Genomic DNA, 15,588 nt, shown 5'->3' with positions numbered 1-15,588 from the left:
CAAGAAGACTGAACAGGGCGATAAATGTAACTCTTTGGCGGCCTGGGATATGGTTTGTAAACCTAAAAATAAGGGAGGACTTGGTGTGCTCAACCTCCGAATACAAAATGATGCACTTCTCTTGAAATTCCTGCATAAATTCTACAACAAGTTGGATATCCCTTGGGTGCAACTAACTTGGGATTCGTACTATGCCCAGAAAATCCCACATGCTTCTGACGCAGTTGGCTCGTTCTGGTGGAAAGACATTCTCAAGCTCACTCCTACGTTTAGGGGGATTTCTAAAGTCAATATTGTTTGTGGCACTACAGCTTTGTTTTGGAAAGATTTATGGCAGGGCAGATTATTCAAGACTCCCACCCTCGGGCTTTTTCACACACTTTGGACGAAGATGTTTCTGTCAAGGATTTCTTGGGGAGCACGTTGCTGAGGGAAGCGTTCCACCTACCCTTGACCCCCCAAGCGCTGGAGGAGGTCCGGGACATGCAAATTATTGCATCTCACCTACAACCCTCCACGACTGCCTCGGATGTTTGGAACTACTCTTGGGGCAAGGCCAACTACAAATCAACTGACTACTATAAAATCGTCTTCAAGGACGTCCTAGTCCACCAAGCTTTTTGCTGGATCTGGAAGTCTAAATGCACAATGAAGTTGAAGGTTTTTGCCTGGCTTCTCTTCCAGGACAGGCTCAATACAAGGAACATGTTGAAAAGAAGGCACTACAACATAGGGGATGATCACAATTGTCTCTTATGTGGAATGATCATTGAGGAAACTGTGGAACACATGATCTTCACCTGCTGTTTCAGCAAGCTTTGTTGGGATAAACTTGGGATCAACTGGGAGCCTTCTCATGGCCGATTGCAAGCCATTGAGGCCCAAAAAATCACTCATCCCACTCCTATGTTCTTGGAAAAATTCATTGTGGCAGCCTAGAGTATTTGGAAGGAGAGGAATAACAAACACTTTAGAGCAATAATACCATCCTTCAACTCTTGGCTGGACAGATTCAAAGGAGATTTTGGGCTTCTTCAATATATAGTAAAAGAGGAGCGTAGGCCCTTTGTTCTTGACTTTGTACACTCCCTGTAGTAGCACCTCCAAGTTGCCCTTTCTTCCCTCGTCACAAAGTTGACAAGATTGTATTATCACCCCCCCCCCATGTAAATACTCATTGTATAGTTTGTTCTTTCCTTTAATATATTAACACAGTAGGAGTCTTTCCTACTGTTCATGGTCAAAAAAAAAAAACAAGACCACCAGTTTCAAGAAAAAGGGCAAAGGGAAGAAGAAGGGAAACTTCAAGAAGAACGGCAAACAAGTTGTTGTTCAGGAGAAGAAACCCAAGTCTGGACCTAAGCCTGAGACTGAGTGCTTCTACTTCAAACAAACTGGTCACTAGAAGCGGAACTGCCCCAAGTATTTGGCGGATAAGAAGGATGGCAAGGTGAACAAAGGTATATGTGATATACATGTTATTGATGTGTACCTTACTAATTCTCGCAGTAGTGCCTGGGTATTTGATACTGGTTCTGTTGCTAATATTTGCAACTCCAAACAGGGACTACGGATTAAGCGAAGATTGGCAAAGGACGAGGTGAGGATGCACGTGGGAAATGGTTCCAAAGTCGATGTGATCGCGGTCGGCACGCTACCTCTACATCTACCTTCGGGATTAGTTTTAGACCTAAATAATTGTTATTTGGTGCCAGCGTTAAGCATGAACATTATATCCGGATCTTGTTTGATGTGAGACGGTTATTCATTTAAATCAGAGAATAATGGTTGTTCTATTTATATGAGTAATATCTTTTATGGTCATGCACCCTTGAAGAGTGGTATATTCTTTTTGAATCTCGATAGTGGAGATACACATATTCATAGTATTGAAGCTAAAAGATGCAGAGTTGATAATGATAGTGCGGCTTATTTGTGGCACTCCCGTTTAGGTCATATTGGTGTAAAGCGCATGAAGAAACTCCATTCTGATGGACTTTCGGAATCACTTGATTATGAATCACTTGGTACTTGCGAACCATGCCTCATGGGCAAGATGACTAAAACGCCGTTCTCCGGAAGACTGGAGCGAGCAACAGATTTGTTGGAGAACATACATACTGATGTATGTGGTCTGATGAATGTTGAGGTTCGCGGCGGATATCGTTATTTTCTCACCTTCACAGATGATTTGAGAAGATATGGGTATATCTACTTGATGAAACATAAGTTTGAAACATTTGAAAATTTCAAAGAATTTCAGAGTGAAGTGGAAAATCATCGTAACAAGAAAATAAAGTTTCTACGATCTGATCGTGGAGGAGAATATTTGAGTTACGAGTTTAGTCTTCATTTGAAACAATGCGGAATAGTTTCACAACTCACGCTACCTGGAACACCACAGCGTAATGGTGTGTTCGAACGTCGAAATCGTACTTTACTAGATATGGTGCGATCTATGATGTCTCTTAATGATTTACCGCTATCGTTTTGGGGTTATGCTTTAGAGACGGTTGCATTCACGTTAAATAGGGCACCATCTAAATCCATTGAGATGACTCCTTATGAACTGTGGTTTGGCAAGAAACCAAAGTTGTCGTTTCTTAAAGTTTGGGGCTGCGATGCTTATGTGAAAAAGCTTCAACCTGATAAGCTCGAACCCAAATCGGAGAAATGTGTCTTCATAGGATACCCAAAAGAGACAGTTGGGTACACCTTCTATCACAGATCCGAAGGCAAGACTTTCGTTGCTAAGAATGGATCCTTTCTAGAGAAGGAGTTTCTCTCGAAAGAAGTGAGTGGGAGGAAAGTAGAACTTGATGAGGTAACTATACCTGCTCCCTTATTGGAAAGTAGTTCATCACAGAAACCGGTTCCTATGACACCTACACCAATTAGTGTGGAAGCTAATGATGATGTCATGAAACTTCAGATCAAGTTACTACCGAACCTCATAGGTCAACCAGAGTAAGATCCGCACTAGAGTGGTACGGTAATCCTGTTCTGGAGGTCATGTTACTAGACCATGACGAACCTACGAACTATGAGGAAGCGATGATGAGCCCAGATTCCGCAAAATGGCTTTAGGCCATGAAATCTGAGATGGGATCCATGTATGAGAACAAAGTATGGACTTTGGTTGACTTGCCCGATGATCGGCAAGCCATCGAGAATAAATGGATCTTCAAGAAGAAGTCAGACGCTGATGGTAATGTTACTGTCTACAAAGCTCGACTTGTTGCGAAAGATTTTTGACAAGTTCAAGGAGTTGACTACGATGAGACCTTCTCACCCATAGCGATGCTTAAGTCCGTCCGAATCATGTTAGCTATTGCCGCATTTTATGATTATGAAATTTGGCAAATGGATGTAAAGACTGCATTCCTGAATGGATTTCTGGAAGAAGAGTTGTATATGATGCAACCTGAAGGTTTTATCGATCCAAAGGGTGCTAACAAAGTGTGCAAGCTCCAGCGATCCATTTATGGACTGGTGCAAGCCTCTCGGAGTTGGAATAAACATTTTGATAGTGTGATCAAAGCAAATGGTTTTATACAGACTTTTGGAGAAGCTTGTATTTACAAGAAAGTGAGTGGGAGCTCTGTAGCATTTCTAATATATTATGTGGATGACATATTATTGATTGGAAATGATATAGAATTTCTGGATAGCATAAAAGGATATTTGAATAAGAGTTTTTCAATGAAAGACCTCGGTGAAGCTGCTTACATATTGGGCATCAAGATCTATAGAGATAGATCAAGACGCTTAATTGGACTTTCACAAAGCACATACCTTGACAAAGTTTTGAAGAAGTTCAAAATGGATCAGGCAAAGAAAGGGTTCTTGCCTGTGTTACAAGGTGTGAAGTTGAGTAAGACTCGATGCCCGACCACTACAGAAGATAGAGAGAAAATGAAAGATGTTCCCTATGCTTCAGCCATAGGCTCTATCATGTATGCAATGCTGTGTACTAGACCTGATGTGTGCCTTGCTATTAGTTTAGCAGGGAGGTACCAAAGTAATCCAGGAGTGGATCACTGGACAGCAGTCAAGAACATCCTGAAATACCTGAAAAGGACTAAGGATATGTTTCTCGTTTATGGAGGTGACAAAGAGCTCATCGTAAATGGTTATGTTGATGCAAGATTTGACACTGATCCGAACGATTCTAAATTGCAAACCGGATACGTGTTTATATTGAACGGTGGAGCTGTCAGTTGGAGCATTTCTAAACAAAGCGTCGTGGCGGGATCTACGTGTGAAGCGGAGTACATTGCTGCTTCGGAAGCAGCGAATGAAGGAGTCTGGATGAAGGAGCTCATATCTGATCTAGGTGTCATACCTTGTGCATCGGGTCCAATGAAAATCTTTTGTGACAATACTGGTGCAATTGCCTTGGCAAAGGAATCCAGATTTCACAAGAGAACCAAGCACATCAAGAGACGCTTCAACTCCATCCGGGATCAAGTCCAGGTGGGCGCAATAGAGATTTGCAAGATACATATGGATCTGAATGTTGCAGACCCGTTGACTAAGCCTCTTCCACGAGCAAAACATGATCAACACCAAGACTCCATGGGTGTTAGAATCATTACTATGTAATCTAGATTATTGACTCTAGTGCAAGTGGGATACTGAAGGAAATATGCCCTAGAGGCAATAATAAAGTTATTATTTATTTCCTCATATCATGATAAATGTTTATTATTCATGCTAGAATTGTATTAACCGGAAACTTAGTACATGTGTGAATACATAGACAAACAGAGTGTCACTAGTATGCCTCTACTAGACTAGCTCTTTTATCAAACATGGTTATGTTTCCTAACCATAGACATGATATGTCATTTGATAAACGGGATCACATCATTAGGAGAATGATGTGATTGACTTGACCCATTCCATTAGCTTAGCACTTGATCGTTTGTATGTTGCTATTGCTTTCTTCATGACTTATACATGTTCCTATGACTATGAGATTATGCAACTCCCGAATACTGGAGGAACACTTTGTGTGCTACCAAACGTCACAACGTAACTGGGTGATTATAAAGGTGCTCTACAGGTGTCTCCGATGGTACTTGTTGAGTTGGCATAGATCAAGATTAGGATTTGTCACTCCGATTGTCGGAGAGGTATCTCTGGGCCCACTCGGTAATACACATCACTATAAGCCTTGCAAGCATTGTAACTAATGAGTTAGTTGCGGGATGATGTATTACAGAACGAGTAAAGAGACTTGCCGATAACGAGATTGAACTAGGTATTGAGATACAGACGATCGACTCTTGGGCAAGTAACATACCGATGACAAAGGGAACAATGTATGTTGTTATGCGGTTTGACCGATAAAGATCTTCGTAGAATATGTGGGAGCCAATATGAGCATCCAGGTTCCGCTATTGGTTATTGACCGGAGACGTGTCTCGGTCATGTCTACATAGTTCTCGAACCCGTAGGGTCCGCACGCTTAAAGTTCGGTGACGATCGGTATTATGAGTTTTTGTGTTTTGATGTACCGAAGGTAGTTCGGAGTCCCGGATATGATCACGGACATGACAAGGAGTCTCGAAATGGTCGAGACGTAAAGATCGATATATTGGACGACTATATTCGGACACCGGAAGTGTTCCGGGTGGTTTCGGAGAAAACCGGAGTGTCGGAGGGTTACCGGAACCCCCCGGGTGAAATAGTGGGCCTTATGGGCCTTAGTGGAGAGAGAGAGGGCTGGCCTAGGGCAGGCCGCGCGCCCCTCCCCCTCTGGTCCGAATTGGACTAGGAGAGGGGGGGCGGCGCCCCCCTTTCCTTCTCCCTCTCCCCCTTCCTTTCCCCCTCCTAGTAGGAGTAGGAAAGAGGGGAGTCCTACTCCTACTAGGAGGAGGACTCCTCCTCCTGGCGCGCCCACAAGGGGTCGGCCGGCCTCCCCCTTTCTCCTTTATATACGGGGGCAGGGGGCACCTCTAGACACACAAGTTGATCTGTTGATCTCTCCCAGCCGTCTGCGGTGCCCCCCTCCACCATAATCCACCTCGATCATATCGTAGCGGTGCTTAGGCGAAGCCCTGCGTCGGTAGCATCATCATCACCGTCATCATGCCGCCGTGCTGACGAAACTCTCCAACGAAGCTTTGCTGGATCGGAGCTCGCGGGACGTCATCGAGTTGAACGTGTGCTGAACTCGGAGGTGCCGTGCGTTTGGTATTTGGATCGGTCGGATCGTGAAAACGTACGACTACATCAACCGCGTTGTGCTAACGCTTCCGCTTTCGGTCTACGAGGGTACGTGGACAACCCTATGCCCTCTCGTTGCTATGCATCACCATGATCTTGCGTGTGCGTAGGAATTTTTTTGAAATTACTACGTTCCCCAACAGGACCATCCGATCGAGAGGGGCTGAGAGGTAGAAAATGATGCACATGCAGCGACGTAGCGTGCTGGGGAAGTAGAGCTAGGCAGGTTTCGAAGGAAGATATACCTGAAGGTCATCGGGATGTGGATAGGTGGGCGGCGGGAGGCTAGATCCGCCCACACTAGGGCAACGATGAAGGGATCGGAGGACCTCCCGCGCCGGCGCTGGGCCAGAGATAATGGTGCGGCCGGCAGTGGGTCTCCTCCCTCGCTGTCGACAACGGCCTAAACGCTGCCGCTCCTCCCCTTCACCGGCGGAGGGGGATACGTCCGAATCTGTAACCAGCGGTGAGGATAGAAAGACAGTGTTACCACCGCTATCTTGTTTAGATCTGGAGAGGATGAGAGTGTGTGAATAGAGCAACCCTAGCAAGCAAGCGCGGAGGCTCCGGCCTATATATATATATATGTATAGTGGGGTAGTTTTCTTTTTTCACTCCATCAAAACAATCGTTTAAAATTGTGTGCGTGCGAGGTCACCATTTTTTTGAGGTGTTGATTGTTTTTTAAGATAGCTACCCGCTTATTCCAAGTGGTGTTAAGGTGTGCTAGGTCGCACTTTGTATCGCTCAAGTCTGGTACTAGACCCTCCATTAAATGAACAACCACCGCCTCATAAAATTTATGAACAAGCCCACGGCTAAAATTATCGGAAACGTGGGCTGCCCCAACATGCATTATTATTTATATTTTCTATGTGGGGGTATCCTCAAAACAAAATGTGAGAGTCAATATTTATTGGGCCCCTTTGTAATTTGTGCTAAATTTTGACCAAAGATTTAACTGACAAAATGTTAGTGCATGTTAACAAAAATTATATCCTTTGATTCGTATTTGAACATAGTTTTCAATGATGTAATTTTTTGTGACATGCATGAACATTTGGTTAGTTAGATTTATAGTCAAAATTTGGCACAGGTTATCATAGGGACCAATAAACCAGGATGGAGCTCCTCGTCTGTCGTCCAAACTACTACTGTATAGTAGTATATGACTAGCCGCTCTATCTACATGCGGGACATCAAAGCATCCGGGCCCGCATGCCATCCACCAAATCACAGCAAGCTTCTACAGTCGAGACTCACCGGTCACCCCGGTGTGGCCGTCATGACCCGTAATATCACAAAACCCACACCTTTACCAGCAGTGGTAAAGTGTCCTCGGAGTGGCCTCGAAGTTGGACTGGACGAAGCAACCATCATTTAACTGGAGCGCTCGTTGAAGCCTTTCTCCCCTTTCTTGAAGAAAACCTCACTCTAGGCTACTCACTTCGGCCATTTTTCTTCTGTACCGACGAAGGAAAGCTGGGCGTGTCGGCGTCCTAGGAACGGGGGTCCCCAGACTTGCCTGCGTGCGGCCCACGGTGTGGCTCCACCAGCGGCCCTATATGGCCCATCTTCACCAACAACGCTCAAGACCCTCGCGAGGGGCAAAGCCTCACAAGGCGGACGACACAAGACCTCCTCGGGGGCGGCCTCACTAGGCTAGCTCACGAGGGGCAGAGAGATCAACACGAGGGGCACCTCATGAGGTTCCCGTGACGTGAGCCGTGACGACCAAGGCCAGGCGAGCACCAGCGCGCGCAGTGTACTCGTTTCCTCTTTGGAGCTAAAGAGGCAAGTGCAGGCGAGGAATCCCGAGGCATCAGGCAAAGGTTTCCATATCGGTGCAACAAGACCAAGACCAGCAGGACGGCAGGATGGAGGTCACCGTGGAGCCCAGGATGGCGTCACCACCAGAGCCTTTGGCAGGCGAAGACCACCTTTAGTCGGGATATCTTGTACTAGCTGTCCCCCATCAAATTGGCTATTGTGGGATCCCTTCCCGCCTAACATTTGGGAAGAGGACTAGGGCCTCTATAAATAGGACTAGCCACCACAGTAGGAGGCGACGGATCTTGGATCGTATCCATTCCATCCTCGCACACTCAAGCTCACCGAGGCACAAGAGCACCTCTCCTCGGGAGGTTGTTCTTCCCTTGTACTTGTTCATCCTCAGCCCAAGAGGCAATCCACCACACCACACTGGAGTAGGGTATTACACCACATCGGTGGCCCAAACTAGTATAAACCCTGTTTCCCTTGTTCTTCGAGTTCGACGCGCTGAGCTTTGAGATCGTGGTGAGTGAGCGAGCTAGAGGGAGGGAGAGATCTTCGTGCGCACCCCAGTGTTCGAACCTTATGGGTTTTCCCGGAACCCGAAATCCGACATTTGGCACGCTAGGTAGGGGTGCGCTGAAGCTTTCCTTCCGACAATCCATGCTCCGCCACCCCTACGCCTTTTCCCCATGGCCGGCGTTGCTCCTCCGGCTGGGATGACGGACGCCCATGACGACGCCAGGGGGCTCAGAGTCTTTGCCCCCGCTTTACGACGGGTACAATGGCCGCCCAAGTTCAAGACGGAGATGCCACCGCGTTATGACGGTGCGGTGGACCCGTCGGCCTTCCTTCTGGCATATGAAGAGGCCGTCCTGAAGGCTGGGGGCGACGACAAGGTCATGGCCAACTGGCTTCCCATGGCCCTCGCTGGTACACCACGCGCCTGGCTGCTCGCCCTCCCAGGATCCTCATTGGCATCTTGGGAGGAGTTGCACGGCCTCTTCGTCGCGCGCTTCGCGGCACCGGCGCCCCTCGGCGTCGCAGCCCTCCTCGGTGGCTCGCAAATGCCGCCCTCGGACCGTCACACCAAGCAGTTCTTTCGCCAGATCGGCGCCGCTTCCGTGCAGCAAGGAGCTCCCCCGAGTTGGGCGGCGCCCAAGGCCGACCTCACCTTCGACTCGGAGGATCACTCCATCACCACCGTCGGCTCGGGCGTGCTCCCAATGCTTTGCACGCCCACCATCTGCAACGTAGCTGTCACCAAGACCCTCATCGACGGCGGCGCCGGCCTCAACGTGCTCTCCGTGGAGGCTTTCAGCCTTCTTCACATACCGCTCGAACGGCTCCGCCCTAGCAAGCCCTTCTCCGGGGTCGGCGGCGACTCCGCCAGCCCCCTGGGGCAAATCCGCCTTCCTGTGACCTTCGGCACGTGCGACAACTACCACACCGAGCTGATCGACTTCGACATCGCCCGCATTGGCCTCCCATACAACGCCATCCTCGGGTACCCGGCTCTGGCTCAGTTTATGACGGCGACCATCCGGCCTACAACCTCATGAAGATGCCCGGGAGCAAGGACGTCCTCACCGTAGTTGGAGACACCAAGGAGGCTCTGGCGGCGCTCAAGCTTGCCCTCAAAACCGCTGCGGCAGCGCGGCCGGCCGACGAGGCCACCCCTGGAGCTAAGGAGACCGCACCAGCAAAGAAGAAGCAGTTGTTCACTCAAGCTCGGGCCGAAACTAAGTAGGTGCCGGTCGAGGAAGATGGGTCCTCAGGAGCCACCTTCACCATAGGCGCCAACCTCGACCCAGATCAAGAGGAGGCATTGGTGAGGTTCCTACGCACAAACAAGGATGTATTCGCCTGGGAACCCAAGCAGCTAGTAGGGATCCCGAGGGGGGTGATCGAGCATCATTTGAGGGTATGCCCCAATGTGCGCCCTGTGAAGCAGAAGGCGCGGCGACAGTCCATGGAGAAACAGTCCTTCATCATCGAGGAAACCCGCAAGCTAGAGGCAGCATGTGTCATTTGCGTGGTTTCGGTACCCTGAGTGGCTGGCGAACCCCGTCGTCGTACCGAAGAAAGGCGGGAAGGAGCGCATGTCTGTCGACTTCACCAACCTCAACAAGGCTTGTCCCCAAGACCCGTTCCCGCTTCCGCGCATCGACCAGATTGTCGACTCCACCGCTGAGTGCGACCTGCTGTGTTTCCACGATGCGTTCTCAGGCTATCACTAGATCAAGATGGCAGTAGAGGATGTGGAGAAGACGGCCTTCCTAACCCCGTGTGGGGTGTACTGCTACACTTGCATGCCGTTCGGGCTGCGCAACGCAGGCGCGACCTTCCAACGGCTGATGCACATCGCCCTGGGTCAGCAGCTCGGGAGGAACGCTGAAGCCTACGTCGACGACATCGTGGTAAAATCTCGGGGGGGCGAGAACTTTGATTCAGGACCTGGAGGAGACCTTCGCGAGCCTGCGCCAAGTAGACTTGCGGCTCAACCCAGAGAAGTGTGTGTTCGGTGTCCCCTCCGGCAAGCTGCTAGGCTTCCTCGTGTCCCACAGGGGGATCGAGGCTAACCCGGAGAAGGTCAAGGCGATAGAAGACATGAGCCCACCAAAAACTCTCAAGGAGATGCAGAAGCTTGCGGGCTGCGTGACCTCGCTGGGGCACTTCATCTCCAAGCTGGGAGAGCGCGCCCTGCCATTCTTCAAGATGATGAAGAAGAAGGGCCCGTTCGAGTGGACCCCGGAGGCCGACCAGGCGTTTCAAGACCTCAAGAGATACCTGACCAGCCCTCCGGTGATGGTGGCGCCTCGCCCTCTCGAGCCCCTGGTGCTTTACCTTGCCGCCACTCCCTACTCCGCTAGCGCAGCTCTAGTGGCAGTTCGGGAAGAGCGCCAGGCCAAGGGTCCGCCGTGCCGTGCCGCACCTCCATCCGGGGTGATACGGGACCTAGAGGGCACCGCAAGAGCTGCAGCAACGCCCACGAGTGATCAGGCCCAGCAAGATGGCGTTCGCGGGCCTACAGAGGCCCTAGTGGGCGACCAGGTGCTACCTCTTGAGCATTGCATTGGTTTTCCCTTGAAGAGGAAAGGGTGATGCAGTAAAGTGGCGTAAGTATTTCCTTCAGTTTTTGAGAACCAAGGTATCAATCCAGTAGGAGGCCACACTCAAGTCCCACGCACCTACACAAACAAATAAGAACCTCGCAACCAACGCGATAAAGGGGTTGTCAATCCCTTCACGGTCACTTACGAGAGTGAGATCTGATAGAGATGATAAGATAATATTTTTGGTATTTTTATGATACAGACTAAAAGTAAAGAAAGCAAAATAAATGGTAATAGAAATAGCTTGTTGACGGGAGATTAATATGATGGAAAATAGACCCGGGGGCCATAGGTTTCACTAGTGGCTTCTCTCAAGATAGCATAAGTATTACGGTGGGTAAACAAATTACTGTCGAGCAATTGATAGAATTGAGCATAGTTATGAGAATATCTAGGTATGATCATGTATATAGGCATCACATCCGTGACAAGTAGACCGAAACGATTCTGCATCTACTACTATTACTCCACACATCGACCGCTATCCAGCATGCATCTAGAGTATTAAGTTCATAAGAACAGAGTAACGCTTTAAGCAAGATGACATGATGTAGAGGGATAAACTCATGCAATATGATATAAACCCCATCTTTTTATCCTCGATGGCTAGAATACAATACGTGCCTTGCTGCCCCTGCTGTCACTGGGAAAGGACACCGCAAGATTGAACCCAAAGCTAAGCACTTCTCCCATTGCAAGAAAGATCAATCTAGTAGGCCAAACCAAAATGATAATTCGAAGAGACTTGCAAAGATAACCAATCATACATAAAAGAATTCAGAGGAGATTCAAATATTGTTCATAGCTAATCTTGATCATAAACCCACAATTCATCGGATCTCGACAAACACACCGCAAAAAGAAGAGTTACATCAAATAGATCTCCAAGAGAATCAAGGAGAACTTTGTATTGAGATCCAAAGAGAGAGAGAAGCCATCTAGCTAATAAAATGGACCCGAAGGTCTGAGTTAAACTACTCACACATCATCGGAGAGGCCATGGTGTTGATGTAGAAGCCCTCCGTGATCAATGCCCCCTCAGGCAGGACGCCGGAAAAGGCCCCAAGATGGGATCTCACGGGTACAGAAGGTTGCGGCGGTGGAATTAGGTTTTCGTGGTGCTCCTCGATGGTTTGGGGGTACGTAGGTATATATAGGAGGAAGAAGTACGTCGGTGGAGCCATGAGGGGCCCACGAGGGTGGAGGGCGCGCCCAGGGGGGTAGGCGCGCCCCCTGCCTCGTGGCCTCCTCGGTGATTTCTTGACGTCCACTCCAAGTCCTCTGGATCACTTTTGTTCTGAAAATCACGTTCCCGAAGGTTTCATTCCGTTTGGACTCTATTTGATATTCCTTTCCTTCGAAACACTGAAATAGGCAAAAAAACAGCAATTTGGGCTGGGCCTCCGGTTAATAGGTTAGTCCCAAAAATAATATGAGTGTATAAATAAGCCCATTAAACATCGAAAACAGAATATATAATAGCATGGAACAATAAAAAATTATAGATACGTTGGAGACGTATCAAGCATCCCAAGCTTAATTCCTGCTCGTCCTCGAGTAGATAAATGACAAAAACAGAATTTTTGATGTGCAATGCTACCTAGCATATTCCTTAATGTAATTTTCTCTATTGTGGCATCAATATTCAGATCCGATTCAAGATAAAATTTTAATATTGACATAAAAAATAATAATACTTCAAGCATACTAATAAAGCAATCATGTCTTCTCAAAATAACATGGCCAAAGAAAGTTATCCCTACAAAATCATATAGTCTGGCTATGCTCTATCTTCATCACACAAAGTATTTAATCATGCACAACCCCGATGACAAGCCAAGCAATTGTTTCATATTTTTGGTGTTCTCAAACTTTTTCAATCTTCACGCAATACATGAGCGTGAGCCATGGACATAGCACTATATGTGGAATAGAATGGTGGTTGTGGAGAAGACAAAAAGGAGAAGATAGCCTCACATCAACTAGGCGTATCAACGGGCTATGGAGATGCCCATTAATAGATATCAATGTGAGTGAGTAGGGATTTCCATGCAACGGATGCACTAGAGCTATAAGTGTATGAAAGCTCAACAAAAGAAACTAAGTGGGTGTGCATCCAACTCGCTTGCTCACGAAGACCTAGGGCAATTTGAGGAAGCCCGTCATTGGAATATACAAGCCAAGTTCTATAATGCAAAATTCCCACTAGCATATGAAAGTGACAACATAAGAAACTCTCTATCAATGAAGATTAATGTGCTACTTTGAAGCACAAGTGTGGTAAAAGGATAGTAGCATTGTCCCTTCTCTTTTTTTCTCTCATTTTTTTGTTTGGGCCTTTTCTCTTTTTTTTATGGCCTCTTTTTTTCGTCCGGAGTCTCATCCCGACTTGTGGGGGAATCATAGTCTCCATCATCCTTTCCTCACTTGGGACAATGCTAAAATAATGATGATCATCACACTTTTATTTACTTACAACTCAAGTATTACAACTCAATACTTAGAACAAAATATGACTCTACGTGAATGCTTCCAGCGGAGTACCGGGATATGCAATGAATCAAGAGTGACATGTATGAAAGAATTATGAAGGTGGCCTTGCCACAAATACGATGTCAACTACATGATCATGCAAAGCAATATGACAATGATGGAGCGTGTCATAGTAAACGGAACGGTGGTAAGTTGCATGGAAATATATCTCGGAATGGCTATGGAAATGCCATGATAGGTAGGTATGGTGGCTGTTTTGAGGAAGGTAATGGTGGGTGTATGATACCGGCGAAAGTTGCGCGGTATTAGAGAGGCTAGCAATGGTGGGAGGGTGAGAGTGCGTATAATCCATGGACTCAACATTAGTCATAAAGAACTCATATACTTGTTGCAAAAATCTATTAGTTATCGAAACAAAGTATTACGCGCATGCTCCTAGGGGGGATAGATTGGTAGGAAAATACCATCGCTCGTCCCCGGCCGCCACTCATAAGGAAGACAATCAATAAATAAATCATGCTCCGACTTCATCACATAACGGTTCACCATACGTGCATGCTACGGGAATCACAAACCTTAACACAAGTATTTCTCAAATTCACAACTACTCAACTAGCATGACTCTAATATCACCATCTTCATATCTCAAAACAATTATCAAGTATCAAACTTCCCTTAGTATTCAACGCACTTATAAGAAAGTTTTTACTAATCTTGGATGCCTATCACTTTAGGACTAATTTCTCAATTTAAGAAAATTACCATGCTGTTTTGTAGGACTCTCAAAATAATATAAGTGAAACATGAGAGATCAATAGTTTCTATAAAACAAAACCACCGCCGTGCTCTAAAAGTTATAAGTGAAGCACTAGAGCAAAAATTATATACCTCAAAAGATATAGGTGAAGCACATAGAGTATTCTAACAAATTCCGAATCATGTGTATCTCTCTGAAAAGGTGTGTACAGCAAGGATGATTGTGGAAAACTAAAAGCCAAAGACTCAAATCATACAAGACGCTCCAAGCAAAACACATATCATGTGGTGAATAAAAATATAGCTCCAAGTAAAGTTACCGATAGACGAAGACGAAAGAGGGGATGCCTTCCGGGGCATCCCCAAGCTTTGGATTTTTGGTGTCCTTAGATTTACCTTGGGGTGCCTTGGGAATCCCCAAGCTTTGGCTCTTGCCACTCCTTGTTCCATAATCCATCAAATCTTTACCCAAAACTTGAAAACTTCACAACACAAAACTTAACAGAAAATCTCATGAGCTCCGTTAGCGAAAGAAAGCAAAACACCACTTCAAGGTACTGTAATGAACTCATTATTTATTTATATTGGTGTTAACACTACTGTATTCCAACTTCTCTATGGTTTATAAACTCTTTTACTAGCCATAGATTCATCAAAATATGCAAACAACACACGAAAAACAGAATCTGTCAAAAACAGAACAATCTGTAGTAATCTGTAACTAACGCAAACTTCTGGAACTCAGAAAAATCTACCAAAATAGGACGACCTAGATAATTTGTTTATTGATCTACTGCAATTTTAATCAGTATTTTATCACGTTCTGGTGATTTTTAACAATTGTTTTTGTGAACAGAAAGTTTCTGGAATTTTCAGCAAGATCAAATAACTATCATCCAAGAAGATCCTATAGGTTTAACTTGGCACAAACACTAATTAAAACATAAAAACAAATCTAACAACAGGATAGATCAAAGATTTATTCCTAAACAGAACCAAAAAACAAAAACTAAAATAAAATTGGGTTGCCTCCCAACAAGCGCTATCGTTTAACGCCGCTAGCTAGGCATAAAAGCGAGGATAGATCTAGGTATTGCCATCTTTGGTAGGCAATCCATAAGTGATTCTCATAATAGATTCATATGATAATTTAATTTTATTTCTAGGGAAGTGTTCCATGCCTTTCCTTAACGGAAATTGGAATCTAATATTCCCT

Source organism: Aegilops tauschii, chromosome 3, assembly GCF_002575655.3.
Source record: "Aegilops tauschii subsp. strangulata cultivar AL8/78 chromosome 3, Aet v6.0, whole genome shotgun sequence".
NCBI classification, from domain to species: domain Eukaryota; kingdom Viridiplantae; phylum Streptophyta; class Magnoliopsida; order Poales; family Poaceae; genus Aegilops; species Aegilops tauschii.
The sequence above is the reverse complement of the archived record's forward strand: the minus strand, read 5'-3'. Positions refer to the sequence as shown.